Below are 15,238 nucleotides of genomic sequence, written 5' to 3' on the forward strand. Positions count from 1 at the left end.
TGGTGATTCGTCTAGTTCTATCCTTTTCGGTGGGCCAGCTGTGTTCAACCCTGTTTTCTTGGTTAAATTGAGTTTTATTTATTTATATTAAAAAAATTAGTTAGTTGGAGTTCACCAAGATTACGAGGGCAGACTTACTCCACTAGACAAATGAGCCAATTTCATTGAAGTGGTCTCCAGTTCTCTCCCAATTGAGATCACTCGTCTTGAGCTGCCGGTTCCTTCTCGAAGGGGAAAAGACGTAGCCTATCATCTACCATCAGTATGAAGTATCAGACCACTCATCCGACCCTTCCAGCCAACACTCGTCTAAAGTCTCTCCCATTATTTCTCTTCATCTAAAACTACTTGCTCCATGGAGGTTATGCCTCTATCCTCTTTATTGAAAGAATGAAAAGAACAAAGAATTGTACTAAGAGGAGGGAGCAAATGCGCTCCAACCTTCACCAAAAGCAAGCACAGCGGCTACATACGTTCCCGTCTTCTTCACACCCAACACAGCAATTGATATCGATCAGGTCTTCTTAGCCGCAATCTGAATCTCAAGACCACCTTCACTCACCTTGGGCTACTGACCAGGCACGAAGGCCGTCTGGGTCAACCCCCATTGTGTATACCATCACAAAGCCCATCCCTGGGAAGCCATTTTATGGTTGTCCTGCTGGATAGAATGGATAAGCTGTCCTGTTCACGACACCATCGCCCTATCCCAATAGATAGTCGTGGTCTTTATCCATTGTTTGATAGTTTCAAGAATGAAACGCCAGTTTTGTTTGCTGTTTGATAATAAAGACACTTGTCAGCACTGCTCATTTTGTCTTCTTGCTTTAGACACATTACACAAATCCTGCTAAATATGAAAAACTTATTTATAGAAATATCATACAAAAGCCGTGACAAGAATATGCTATATCATTCATCATGTCATTTGATAACACAAGAACATATTATATCAACACCATTACAAATCCATAGCAAGAACACATTATACCAAAATCAACACACTTGGTGACAAGATCATGGTAAGGCAAGCCAGTACACCGGTGATGCTCGTACAGCAAAATCCACTTATGCGAATTGATTGATTTAACAAAAACATCATAATATTAAATGTTCAAACATTCAAACAGCCAACAATAGCAAATGAAACCATACAACATCAAAATAAGAATAGTTTGAAATATTTAGTTGTTGGGGGCCACATGTCGGTGGACATGGAGACAAAAGTGGATACCACAATTCACGGACACTAAAGCAACAAAACTAGAGCTGCTACAAGTACGTAGACATCTATGACAACTCGCCAGCAACCTGTTTGCTTTAATGTGTGTTGATGAAATCATGTACACATGCATATGGACAAATTAAAATCATCTGTCCAATTGGGTTTTGTCACATAAGATTTCCTAACTTAAAAAGGCATCAAACAGGGTTTATTCCTAGGGAAGTGTAGATGCAAGTATATTTTTTGTTGTAAACAGGAGGGGGGGGGGGGGTGGGGATGGAGGAGGTGACGAGATGAAATTTAGAAAAAAATGGTGCAAAAGCAACAAAAAAAAAGTATAATTTGTGTACTTGAGTGAACAAAGTAGGTTGTTCACTATGTAGAATCTAGAATCAACTGAAGATGGAATGCCATAATTCTCAAGTCGTCGTCCTCAAACAAAGACTTGGTAGCACTAGGTAGTATTGTATATGTAGTCATGACAGCCTTTTTTTTTTTGCCAAACTAGAGAGAGAGAGAGTTAACACATATAATTAAAAGGCACTACTGATGTTTTTACTTTTAACTAAGTAAAATGGCTTAATAGTTGATCTTTACTATAGACTGTTTTAGTGTTTAAAAAATGGGAGGGTTGATTTTGAAAGTGCCAAAAGGCAGAAATGTTTTTAAAAATATGTCCATTAGCTTACAAGGATTATGGAAAAATCTCAGTTACACACAAAGGTTGTTTTTAAAGGGAAAATCTAATAATGATGAACAGGAAAAATGCAAGAAATCAGATAACGTAGTTAACTGGCAAGACAACAAACATATTAATTAGCATATCTTGAACAAGTCAACTAACAACAAGTATGTGATCTTGGAGGACTAGACCATCAACAAGGAACGCTTGATTAATCGTCATTTCTAAGTGGATGGGCTAAGACCACAAACTTATCGTTAATGCTTTGATAAGGAATAATAGAGAGAGTATGGTTCTACGTTCCAATTACTAAGCAAAGGAAAGGGGAGTCGCTTAAATCTAAACCAAGCATTTTACTCAAAGCAACAAAGCCCCTTTATCTTTTGCTTCTCCGATTTGAACAAATCGAGAGAACAAGTGAATTGACTTGAGCGTATGCGCCTGGACGCACATGCATGATCGTCAATATAGCATGACGACAAGAAGAAAAAGACGTGTTGATGGAAGAGTTTGCCGCCTAATGTTCATGGAAGATAAAAGGGGAGCTACCTGGAGGCCCACTGAAGAAACAGACACTAATTAAAATTCATAGTAACTCATTCAGACAAATTCACAAACACTTTACGTAATATACCCAAAGGCAGAATACATGTGTGTGTGTGTGAGAGAGAGAGAGAGAGAGAGAGAGAGAGAGAGAGAGAGAGGGAGGGAGGTGGGGGAACAACCGAACGGGTCAAAATGAGGCAAAAATTTATATCACTGTCGTCCGGCCTAGCCTGCCCATTCTCATCCATTGTCGCTACAAAAATTTTGCAACGTGTCTATTGTATTTTGCAACATTTGTTGCTTATCAAAAGACTTCTTATGGCACACACTATTGTACATATGAGATTTTAAGTGTAAGTGTTGAACCAGCTCTCATACCGGTATAACAATCGATCTACTCTTGTACCAGGTTTGGGGTCCTAGTTGGCGATTGCGAACCGGCCTTCTAACAATGGCCATAAACCAAGGCAACAATCATTTTATCAACTACTTTTATAAGTTTTAAAAGCTTTCCCACATTCTTTAATACAAGATTAAACTTCTCATAACACAATAAGTGTAGCCTATTATGTGAAATATTAAGGTCTTAAAAAGAAGGTTTTGTTGTATTGGTTCTGCCAAAGCTAGTAGGGAGTAGGCTAGGCATGGAGCCAGGCCGGCCCAATAAAAATGTCAAAATCGAAGCCGCCTGGCAAATGTATCGGGTCCGGCCAGACCAATATAATATCAGGCTTCCGGTTTCTGTTTATGCCCCAGACCTAGCCCCACCCAATTATAACATAAAAGCATGTTTTCGGTTCAATTTTTTTTTTATGCTTCGGATTCCTAGTTTACTTCATAACTTAAAAGCATGTTTTCGGCTCAATTTTTATGTCTCGTGTTCATTCTAGGGCTTTAAAAGACGATGATGAGGATAGAAAGGGTTTGGTTTGCAGTTGCTGTCAATGAGTTGATATAGAAGAAAACGTAGGAAGAACGAGAGAAAGAAAGAGTAACATGAGAGATGTGCGGTGTCTTCAAGCAGTGAGAGATGCTGGTGGCCTCTGGGACGTTTGGACTGCAGTTGTACGACAACATGAGAAATTGAGGGTGAGAGCCAGCGAGAGGACAAAAAGGAATGAGAGAGGGAGATTTGACCTCTCACCGGTGCTGCAAGTGGCCGTCGGCAGTCTAGGTGGTCGACGGCTGTTAGCATAGAAAGAGGGCGATGAGTTGAACAGAGGAACAAAGGCGAGAGAGTGTGAGAGGCGATGAACTGACAAGGTCACCAACGGCCACGGGGGAGAATGAACATTGAAAGTTGAAACGAGGTTACGAACTTATGAATGAAACCGGAAAGGCGGAAACCCTAACATATCGTCTGGCTTCTCGGGCCCCTGACTAGCAAAAGTTTGAAGCCCCACCCATTTATTACCGGGCCAGGCCGGGTACTAGGTACCCCGTGGCGGCCCAGGTGCCGAAGCTTACTAGGAAGTGGGTTATGATATACTAAATTAGGAGTTTGTTCGTGGTGTGAGAGTGGGGAGAGTTGTTAAAGTGATGAGAATCATTCAACATGTACAAATGTGGGTACCTTAAGGGAATGGATTCTAATGTTGTATTTTGAGAAGGTTAGTCTAGATTATGAGAATCTTTCAATGCTTAAAAGGGGTTGACTAAATGATCACATGTTCTATTTTTTATTTTTGCATGTAGAACTGAAGCTGCTAGCTAGGGATAAAAATTTAATTTTGTAGTAAAGTTTGTGAAAAATCTTCAATGTCTTATAAAAGGAGTTATTAAATAATTGTTGTCTATAGTTCCTAACTTTCTTTGAAATTAAACAAAAACTACTAAAGGATGGGCTGGAATTTGCTGAACTAGGATTCTAAATCCGATGTGGGAGTGAGCCAAGTTGTTGCATTAATGTAAAAGTTGGTTCAACATTCAACTTTAGATTTCACATGATCTAAGATTGAACCTTGTTTCACTAAGGAGACTGGGTAAGAAATAGATGTTCATAGTTCCTAGGCATTTTCAAGGCTACTAGGGAGAAGGTTGGAATCTGTTACGGACCAACTTGTAGGTCCAGACCCAGCTCGGCGTGATCAGGCCGGAACCAGTCGGCCAAGACGCAAGGCCTCGGATTTGTGGACACAGGCGCTAAGGCAGCACGAAGAAAGTCCAAGCGAGGCTAAGTCAGCACTCGAGGCAGTTGCAGCGGGCGGCGTGGGAGGAGCAACTAGGTCCGAAAGAGTGCTCGAACCAGGTGGAACTCAAGGCGTTCTAGAACCTATTGCGAGGCTCACCGAGCTTGACCAGCCTAATCCGAGCGTGAGCCTAACTATCCCGAACGCTTGAGCCTATCTAAAGCCGAGAGGCTTAGGTTCAGATCTGAGTCAATCAGATTTGACCCGCGCACTAAGTTCCGAAGTGTGGGCGGTAACCCACACGAGGTCCCCGCCCTAAGTCCACAAGGCTTAGGGACTTTAGCTTTTGATTTTCGAGTTGGGCGCTAGGCCCGGTTTATGTTGCGTCTTCTATTTCATGTCAACGTCAAGTTTTGAAGTAGAGACCTAGCAAGGCGGGTTGTGCCTTGCGCATTTTTGACATTAGACTATGATGCGAGCTAGGTTAACATGTAATTAGGGCTCGCATTATATTTTGTATATATTCGGTAAACACAATGTACAATGGATCGAAAAATTAATCAAAGATTGGCATTTGGTGTGGCACCCTCTCTCTCCTCGCACGAGGCTTCTCCCCTCTCGTCTCCCACCTTGTTCAACCCGAGAACCAGGCGTCTTCTCCCCCCTCGCGTCCTCTACCTCCACGGCGCTTCTCAATCCAGAAGTCCTTGAAGAGCCGCAGTCTGAGACATAGGCATAAGGAAGAAGGCATCGGCGGATCTCCACCACCGGCGGCGATCCCTCCCTTGTCACGTAAGTACCCCTTTTCGAGCTTTTTCAAAGTTCTGGAATCGGTGCCTTTGCCCTGATCACGAGGGTACTGTGAAGCCGATTCCAGCATAGGGAAGATTGAAGGCGACAGATCCACCGCCGGCTTCAATTCGACACCGAAGAGGAGACGAACTCCGATCTCTCTCTCGCTGCCCGAATGTTGCATTCTGCCTTAGAATGCAGAACGTCTTCATTCGGTTCTTCTCTCGGCATACCCGAAGAGGGGAATCTGTATTGGGGCGTATTCTGTTCTAATTAGAAGTTGCAGATCGCGCCGCGGGGTGTGAATCAGAAGTTTGGTCCCTAGTAGGTACCGGCCGATGGAAAATTAAGAAAAAGAATCGTTTTAATCAGATTCTATCGGCCTGTTCTCGTGCTTTTGATCAGTCGGACCAGAGGCTTAAAAGTCAAAATATCTTGCTTTCTGGACGAGATCTGAAGCGGCTGATTAGCCTAAAAGAATCGCCTGTAAAAGAGCTTCAAAATAATACAAATCGGGCGACTTTTGATGGCTGTATCGCGAGATTGAATCTCGCCGGAAAATCGTAAAAGTCCGGCCATCGCTGCTAATTCTGGTGGTCACCATTGATTCCGGCGTTAAGGACCGAATTGCCCTTCTTCCCTAGTGTTTTATTTAAAATCTGAAAGGGGTATATCGGTCACGGGACTTTCGGATCAAGTTCTGGCCGCCGGCGTGAATTGGAAGATTCCGACGAGGCCAATCATCCGAATCCGGTAAGTCCTTCTCCGTTCCATCCTAGCCCTTCGTTTCAACACCTGTCAGCCCTCCAGCCGTTCATCTGAGCCCTTGTCCCAGCTGCTGCCATCTGTCCCGATCCAGGATCAGCTCGCAATCAGCTGCTCCACCAAATCTGGAATCAATACCGCAGCCGCCGCTCCCCTCCAGCTCCTCGCCACCTTCACCGCGTCAACCCTAAGTCGCAAGGATCCTCACGCGTTCATCTTGACACGTGTTGCAATCCGAGCCAGCCCTCTGCCACCTCACTCGCCACCTCACCTGCCAGCTACCCACCTTGGTCCCGCGTATCGCCACTTGTCCTCCAGCCAGGCTCTGCGAGATCCCCTTTCCCTATTCCCTCGGATCTTGCCTCCTTAGTCTTAGGAAACCCCTCCACCTCGCGCCACCTTGCCTATTCTTCCTCAGCCGTTTCCTTCTTTTCCTCTTGACCTGATCCGCACCTCCTCTCCACCGTAGATCTTATCCACGTGTCCCCATCTCCGCCTTAGCCTCACCCGAGCTCACACGAGAGCGCCACCTGGCCCTTCGCCCCAATCTCTTCTCCTTCCTTGTCGCATTTCTCCCTAACCCTTAGGCGAGAATTCGAGCTCATTTCCTAATAGCTAGCATTCTTCTAGCTCTTTCTGTCGTGTCCGTCCATCTTGCCACGTGGCAAGCATCGGTGCATTCCCTGGGTAAGACCAACCCAGTCAACCGAACCCACTAGGCAACCTCCTGCACCGAACCCGCACCTAGGCTAAACCTCTACCGAGCCAACCTAGATCGTCTTTGACCCTTAGCCTTAGTCAAACTAGGTCAACCAGTCCACCGAGCCCACTTCGTTGGTAGCCTCCCTTAGCGACTCGAGCCTACCTCGAGTGACCCTTGACCTACTTGACCCGGACCCATTGACTCGGTCCAATTAGTCAACCACCTAGTTAGTTGAACCCTCCGCACTTGGTCAACGTTGACCAGCACCGTGAGCTTAGGCTCGACCCTAGCCTCCCCTACTAGACCACCCTATTAGCTAGGTCAACCCTTGACTGAACCTAAACCCCATTTGACTAAGCCTACCCTTACCTGAACCTGCTTGACTAGACCTACCACCTAGTAGAGCCCAGCCGAACCCAGCCAACCCAGCCTTAGCCAGGATTAGGTTCAGCCGGCTCGCCGGCCCTTGCAGCGGCCACTTCCTCTTCGTCGGCATCCACCGGCGCACGTGGCCGAGCCACATCCCGGAGTTAGGCAGGCAGGCGCTGTCGCAGTGACAGCAGCCCCCCTCGGCAGTCCAAGCGGCCTTTCCGGCCCTGTTCCGTCGTCTTCAGCGCGCAGCAGCAGCACATCGGCGGCAGCCGACAGACGACTTCGTCCTGACAGGCGGCCTTCGACCAGACAGCAGACGAGTGCTCCCGGCATCCTCGACGGCACTTCCGTAGCAGTCTGAGACAGCGTCCTCGCTCTCGGCGTGCGTTCTGCCCCTCGGCCCGGCGAGTGTCAGCAGCAGTCTCGGCTCGACGTTAGCGCTGCCACCGCAGGATCCATCGCGGCAACAGTGCAGCGGCCACAACCCACGAGCAGCGACCAGACCTCGGCAGTCGTCCCGACCATCAGCGCGCGGCTTGCCGTCAGCGCCTTCAGGCAGCGGTCAGTCCGAGCAGCAGGCTACGTGGAGGCACGCCTCAGCCGGTCTTCCTGTTCTGTGAGCTGCAGTGCTCGGGGGCCGGTCATCACCCCGAGACCTTATCCGGCTACGCCAAGGGTGATCCTTGGCCGGTATCATCTCCTATCCCCCTTGTAGCTTCGGGTGGGATTTGCTTTCAGTCTTAGGTAGCATATTAGTTTATTTCCAGCATTTCTGTTTTAGCCTTGGCTTCGGCCTAGCTCCCCCGTGAGGTACCTCGAGGGCACTGTGCCCGAGACACGACCACAAGGAGCCAGACCTCCTATTTATTTCTGTTGGGAGTGGTTTGCACGTTAGCGTGGTTTGCGTGGATTGTGAGTGAGATTGAGAGTTATAATTTGTATCGTTCGCGATTTGTAAAGCCTCACAACCCTGCTAGTAGTTTGTAGTAGGCAGACCTTAGTTAGGAATTTTTGGGATTCGGGTAACCTACACGTGTATCTCCCTACCTATTGGGTTTTGCGCCGGGGTCCTGTCCGGCCGGGTAGGTCATTTGTGTAATTACCTAGGTTTTTCGGTTTTTAGAATAGGCCTCAAGGAGGTCCTGGGAAGTTTAGGATCGCACTGGTCGGGTTATCCTGGCCTAGGAGGTGAGATCCTAACAATTGGTATCAGAGCGAATCTTGAGGAACACCGTCGGTTTGAGCACTTGGACCTACGAAGAAGCTTCATCAACGGCAGTGCAGACGGTCTTCTTTTCGGATTTCCAGAGTGTCAGTGGACTTCTTTTGGGTTTTCTAGTCAGTCTATTTTCGGTTTTCTAGAGCAGATTTGGTTTTTTGGAGTCCCCGCGACTTCCGTCTTCGTACGTGTTTAGGGCTTTGCTTGCTCACTTTTAGCAAGTAAAGGGCTGTACATTCCGTGCACCCGAGGGCAGCCGAGCTCCCGGTTCGTCACCGAGGCACCAGGAGGGTGCGGTGATTTAGGCTTGTAAAAGCCCGGCCGTGAGCGAAGTGGGAGTGCCGAGGCGCTTAGGCGAAGCGCGGCACTAGGCGGGCCAACCCGTCTCCCTTGCCTCTAAACGCGCTACCGGCAGCTAAGGCAGCGGCAGCGTAGGGCAGTAGGGCAGAGTCTGTAGGCAGATCAGGTCTTCGGGCAGGGATCAGCCAGCAGTTTTAGGAGTCGGACAGCGGCTTCTCGTTGAGAGTGGCAGCGTGTCAGTTTTGGAGTTTTAGTTAGGATTTTTTGTCTTCGGTAGTTCTTTGACATAAAACCGCCCGGAATCAACTATGGGCAAGTCAAAGAAGCAGTTCAATCCCGATGAGCCTGTCCTTGAGGAGCCCCTCAACGATCAACCCGAGGAAGCTCCAAGCACACAAGCGGGACCAGTTCCCAACTATGCAATGGGCAGAATCCTGAATATTGAAAAGGAGCTGTTGCAAATGAGAAATGATCTGAACAAATCCGATCAAATCCGCAAACGAGAAATGGAAAGACAAAACCGAGAGTGGCAAAATGAGATGGATGAAATTCGCGGTCTTTTGAAGCAGTTAGCTACCAACCAGAACCCAGGAGGGGAAAGGACCACTCAGGGTCCGAACAAAGGCAAAGGTGTGTTAGGTGCTCCTACCTACCCCACCGATACTGAGATAGACCCGAACAATCTCTCCCATATCGGAACAAGTACAGAAGGGGGCAGACTTTTACACATGGGTCCCCCGCCAGAGCGACAGCCCATTGAGCCCACTAGCGAATATTATAGGACGCCAAGAGTCCAGAGATTCGCTAGCAGCAGAATGAATCGCACCTACTACGATTCAGAAGGGGAACAGGACGAATCTCCTCTACGTCCTAGAAGAGCACAACGTCAGCTTCAAGAAGAGAGGCGAACTCCCACCGTTCGTTATGAGTTTCCCAAATTCAATGGGGAGCACTTACGGGAGTGGCTATTCATGGCCGAGAGGTACTTCTTGTGCCATCGTGTACCCCAAGACGAGTGGATTGAAATTGCCACTGCGAACATGACAGGAGAGGCCACAACCCATTATTTGTGGTTCGATCACAAAACGGCAGATCCAACTTGGGAGAAGTACAAGGCGAGTCTCCAATTACAGTTCGGAGATTCAACATTCATCGATTATGATGAGGACCTTAAAAATCTGGTCCAATCCACAACCGTGGCAGCCTACCAACGTCAATTTGAGAGGTTGGCTAGCATGGTCCAGTGGCCAGAGAAGGCCCTCATCGGAGCATTTAAGGGCGGCCTTAAAAGCGAAGTAAAAAGAGAATTGAAAATTCACCGCTTCAACAGGCTAGAAGAATGTTTTGCCATGGCCCGTCTCTACGAGGAGCAAATAGAGGAGAAGAGAGCCGAGAAGAAGGCTCACAAGATGGACAAGCAGAGGAGGAGACCTTCCTACTCCTCTGGTTCTCGATTTAGAGGGAAGGAACCAACTCCCTTCCGAAGAGGGAGTGATTATCGGCCACCACAAGGCCCAAACCAGGGACAAGGCCGAAAACCACCAACGCGTTACCTCACGCCAAAACAAATTGAAGAGTTCAGGCGTAAAGGCCTGTGCTACAGATGTGAGGGAAAGTGGGACAAGAACCATCAGTGCCCAACTTATTACAGGGTACAGGTGGTGAGCGATGACGAGTCCAGTTCATGTAGCGATTCGTCTACAACGCCGTATGAGACCAGCTCGTCCTCATCAGATGAGGAAATAGTTACCAAGAGGCGAGCAAAACAAACCGAGAAAAAGAAAGAAGTCCGGATTGAAGAGACTCCCGCCAAAGAAGAAAAGCCAACCGAGGCAGAGTCTCTGCATTCAATGCAAGATCCCAACAAGCCCAACTCATTCAGGGTATTTGGGAGGATAAACGGACATAAGGTCTTAATTTTGCTTGATAATGGAGCAACCAAGAACTTCCTAACAGAGGAAGCCGCTCGTAGATGCAACGTCTCCCTTGAATCAAGCCACCCCCAAACTATAATCGTGGGAGGGGGTATGAGACTAAAGTGCCATAACGAAGGGAAAGGCATAGAAGTTGTGATCAAGAGGAAACCATTCAAGATCGACTTCTTAGTCATTCCTTTAGATGGAGTAGACCTTATTCTCGGAATGCCATGGTTTTTCACGCTTGGCATCATATCTTGGGATGTGAAGAACTTCAGCATGACCTTCACTCCCGACGGCGACGAAGAGCCCATGACGCTACAGGGATTGACCAGCACAACTCGTCCCAAGGCTGCACTTCGGGCAATTGAAGCCGAGCAGCCCGCGTGTTGGGTGATGGCACTCGCTACCGATGTGCCAGAAAAAGAAGAGCAGAAAGAGATAGTGCCAGAACGAATTCAACTGGTGCTGGATCAATATGAGGACGTCTTTGAGGAGCCTAAGGAGCTTCCACCACAGAGATCCTATGACCATAGGATCGTAATGACTCAAGGAGCAGAACCGGTTAATGTGCGCCCCTATCGGTATGGATATAACCAGAAGGCTGAAATCGAGCGTCTGGTTAAAGAAATGTTGGAAAGTGGCATTGTGCAACCAAGTAGCAGCCCTTTCTCTTCACCGGTCCTACTTGTGAAGAAGAAAGACAACACCTGGCGCTTCTGTGTAGATTATCGCGCCTTGAATGAAGCCACCGTGAAGGATAGACATCCCATACCGGTAATTGATGAGTTATTGGATGAACTAGCCGGAGCAACTATTTTCTCCAAGATCGACTTACGAGCCGGCTATCATCAAATTCGCATGTATAAGGACGACGTCCCCAAGACCGCTTTCAGGACGCATGACGGGCACTACGAGTTTCTCGTCATGCCATTTGGTCTGACAAACGCACCAGCAACATTTCAGAGGTGCATGAATGACGTCTTCAGACAGTACCTCCGCGATTTCATCTTAGTTTTCTTTGATGACATCTTGATTTACAGTCAGTCTGAAGAATCACATCAGAAGCATCTCGCAGTTGCTCTTCAGGTATTGAGAGATAACCAATTATACGCCAAGATGTCCAAATGCAGCTTTGGACAACCTTCTATTGGTTATCTAGGGCACATAGTGTGCCAACAAGGGGTTCGGGCAGACCCCGAAAAATTAGAAGCCATGCAGAAATGGCCACTGCCTAAGGACTTGAAAGGACTCCGCGGATTCCTTGGTTTAACTGGGTACTATAGGCGTTTCATTCAGGGCTATGGTTTGATCGCACAGCCTTTGACCCAGATGCTCAAGAAAGGAGCCTTTCAGTGGTCGGATAAGGCTAGGGCAGCCTTTGAAAAGTTAAAACTTGCCCTTATGTCTGCGCCAGTTCTTACACTTCCGGATTTCAACCAGCAGTTCACAATAGAGACGGACGCATGTGAGGTTGGAATTGGGGCCGTTCTCAGCCAAGGAGGCCACCCTATCGCTTATATGTCTAAGGCACTCACAAGTAGAGCGAAACCTCTCTCTACTTATGAGAAAGAACTACTAGCGATAGTGTTAGCAGTCGAAAAGTGGCGGCCCTACCTTATAGGACGCAGATTCACAGTCAAGACGGACCAAAATTCTCTGAAGTACATGTTAAAGCAGAGAGTATCCACGCCTACCCAACAACGTTGGCTGGCAAAGCTGCTTGGATACGATTTTGAAATAGAGTACAAAAAGGGTCCGGAAAATACAGCGGCCGATTCTCTCTCTAGATTGACTGAGCAGTTCATGACTCTTTCGGTAGTGGAAACTGATGTTTGGGATAGGTTAGCCCAGGAACAGCAAGCAGATTAGTCCATAAGGCTAATCTGTGCATCAACAGAACAACATCCAGGATCCATTCCCTTCTATACAGTCAGAGGGAATCTATTATATAGGAAGAACCGAGCAGTGGTTCCTCCAGAGTCTGGGCTTAAGCAGGAACTCCTGCGTCATTTCCATGACACCCCTGCCGCGGGTCATGAGGGGGTTTCTAAAACCCTAAGCAGAATTAAAGCCCAATTTTGGTGGCGTGGCATGAAGGCAGAGGTACAAAGGTACATCCGGAGTTGCCTGGTGTGCCAGAGGGAAAAATACGAGGCCATTAGACCTCCAGGGCACTTGGTTCCCCTCCCCATACCAGCCAAACCATGGACCGATGTGACCATGGATTTTATTGATGCCATGCCCCGCTCTGAAGGCAAGGAAGCTGTGCTAGTGGTAGTGGACCGTCTGACCAAGTACAGCCACTTCGCTCCTTTGCCTAGGTCGTATCAAGGGCCAATGGTGGCCAGCGTGTACCAAGAATACGTTGGAAAGCTCCACGGAATGCCACAATCAGTCGTATGTGACAAGGATTCAATTTTCCTTAGCGCATTCTGGCAGGAGTACATGAAGCTTATGGGTACAATGCTCAAGTTTAGTACAGCCCATCACCCACAGACAGACGGGCAGAGCGAAATTGTTAATCGATCTTTAGAGACCTATTTGAGGTGTTTTGCAGGAGAAAGACCACAGACTTGGGTAAAATTCTTACCTTGGGCAGAGTGGTCTTACAACACCAGTTTACATTCGTCAACAGGGATGACGCCTTTTGAAGGTGTATATGGGACCCCACCTCCAAGTATCCCTCGATATGAAGGAGGTACAGCAGGCGACGACAATGTAGACTGCGAGCTACGCACCCGTGAGGAAGTACTTGACTCCCTCAAGCAAAACATTGCCAAAGCCCAGAACAGGATGAGACAGGTCTACAACAAAGGGCGAAAAGATCGAGAATTCGAAGTGGGTGATTACGTGTGGTTGAAGAGGTTGCCCCTCAAGCAAAGATCATTAATGGGCCAACCCTATTCCAAGCTATTACCAAGGTATTATGGACCGTTTCCGGTATTACAAAAGGTAGGAAAAGCTGCGTATCGACTAGGGCTTCCACGGGAAGCAATGGTACACCCAGTTTTCCATATCACCAGGCTCAAGCCTCATCATGGTGATGTTCCTACAGTGATCGAGCAGATACCGGAACAGGACAACTTGCCCACTCCCTATCGTATACTTAAACATAGATATGTCCAGAGACAAGGGAGAACACGGCATGAGGTATTAGTGGAATGGGAGGGGCCTGACAGAGGAACCTCTTGGGAAGAGTTTGGGTCAGTGGTTCATCGCTTTCCCTCCTCCAACGCTCGAGGACAAGCGCATTCTAGGGAGGGGGAATCTGTTACGGACCAACTTGTAGGTCCAGACCCAGCTCAGCGTGATCAGGCCGGAACCAGTCGGCCAAGACGCAAGGCCTCGGATTTGTGGACACAGGCGCTAAGGCAGCACGAAGAAAGTCCAAGCGAGGCTAAGTCAGCACTCGAGGCAGTTGCAGCGGGCGGCGTGGGAGGAGCAACTAGGTCCGAAAGAGTGCTCGAACCAGGTGGAACTCAAGGCGTTCTAGAACCTATTGCGAGGCTCACCGAGCTTGACCAGCCTAATCCGAGCGTGAGCCTAACTATCCCGAACGCTTGAGCCTATCTAAAGCCGAGAGGCTTAGGTTCAGATCTGAGTCAATCAGATTTGACCCGCGCACTAAGTTCCGAAGTGTGGGCGGTAACCCACACGAGGTCCCCGCCCTAAGTCCACAAGGCTTAGGGACTTTAGCTTTTGATTTTCGAGTTGGGCGCTAGGCCCGGTTTATGTTGCGTCTTCTATTTCATGTCAACGTCAAGTTTTGAAGTAGAGACCTAGCAAGGCGGGTTGTGCCTTGCGCATTTTTGACATTAGACTATGATGCGAGCTAGGTTAACATGTAATTAGGGCTCGCATTATATTTGTATATATTCGGTAAACACAATGTACAATGGATCGAAAAATTAATCAAAGATTGGCATTTGGTGTGGCACCCTCTCTCTCCTCGCACGAGGCTTCTCCCCTCTCGTCTCCCACCTTGTTCAACCCGAGAACCAGGCGTCTTCTCCCCCCTCGCGTCCTCTACCTCCACGGCGCTTCTCAATCCAGAAGTCCTTGAAGAGCCGCAGTCTGAGACATAGGCATAAGGAAGAAGGCATCGGCGGATCTCCACCACCGGCGGCGATCCCTCCCTTGTCACGTAAGTACCCCTTTTCGAGCTTTTTCAAAGTTCTGGAATCGGTGCCTTTGCCCTGATCACGAGGGTACTGTGAAGCCGATTCCAACATAGGGAAGATTGAAGGCGACAGATCCACCGCCGGCTTCAATTCGACACCGAAGAGGAGACGAACTCCGATCTCTCTCTCGCTGCCCGAATGTTGCATTCTGCCTTAGAACGCAGAACGTCTTCATTCGGTTCTTCTCTCGGCATACCCGAAGAGGGGAATCTGTATTGGGGCGTATTCTGTTCTAATTAGAAGTTGCATATCGCGCCGCGGGGTGTGAATCAGAAGTTTGGTCCCTAGTAGGTACCGGCCGATGGAAAATTAAGAAAAAGAATCGTTTTAATCAGATTCTATCGGCCTGTTCTCGTGCTTTTGATCAGTCGGACCAGAGGCTTAAAAGTCAAAATATCTTGCTTT

The sequence above is a fragment of the Nymphaea colorata genome, chromosome 6 (genome assembly GCF_008831285.2).
Source record: "Nymphaea colorata isolate Beijing-Zhang1983 chromosome 6, ASM883128v2, whole genome shotgun sequence".
Lineage (NCBI taxonomy): Eukaryota > Viridiplantae > Streptophyta > Magnoliopsida > Nymphaeales > Nymphaeaceae > Nymphaea > Nymphaea colorata.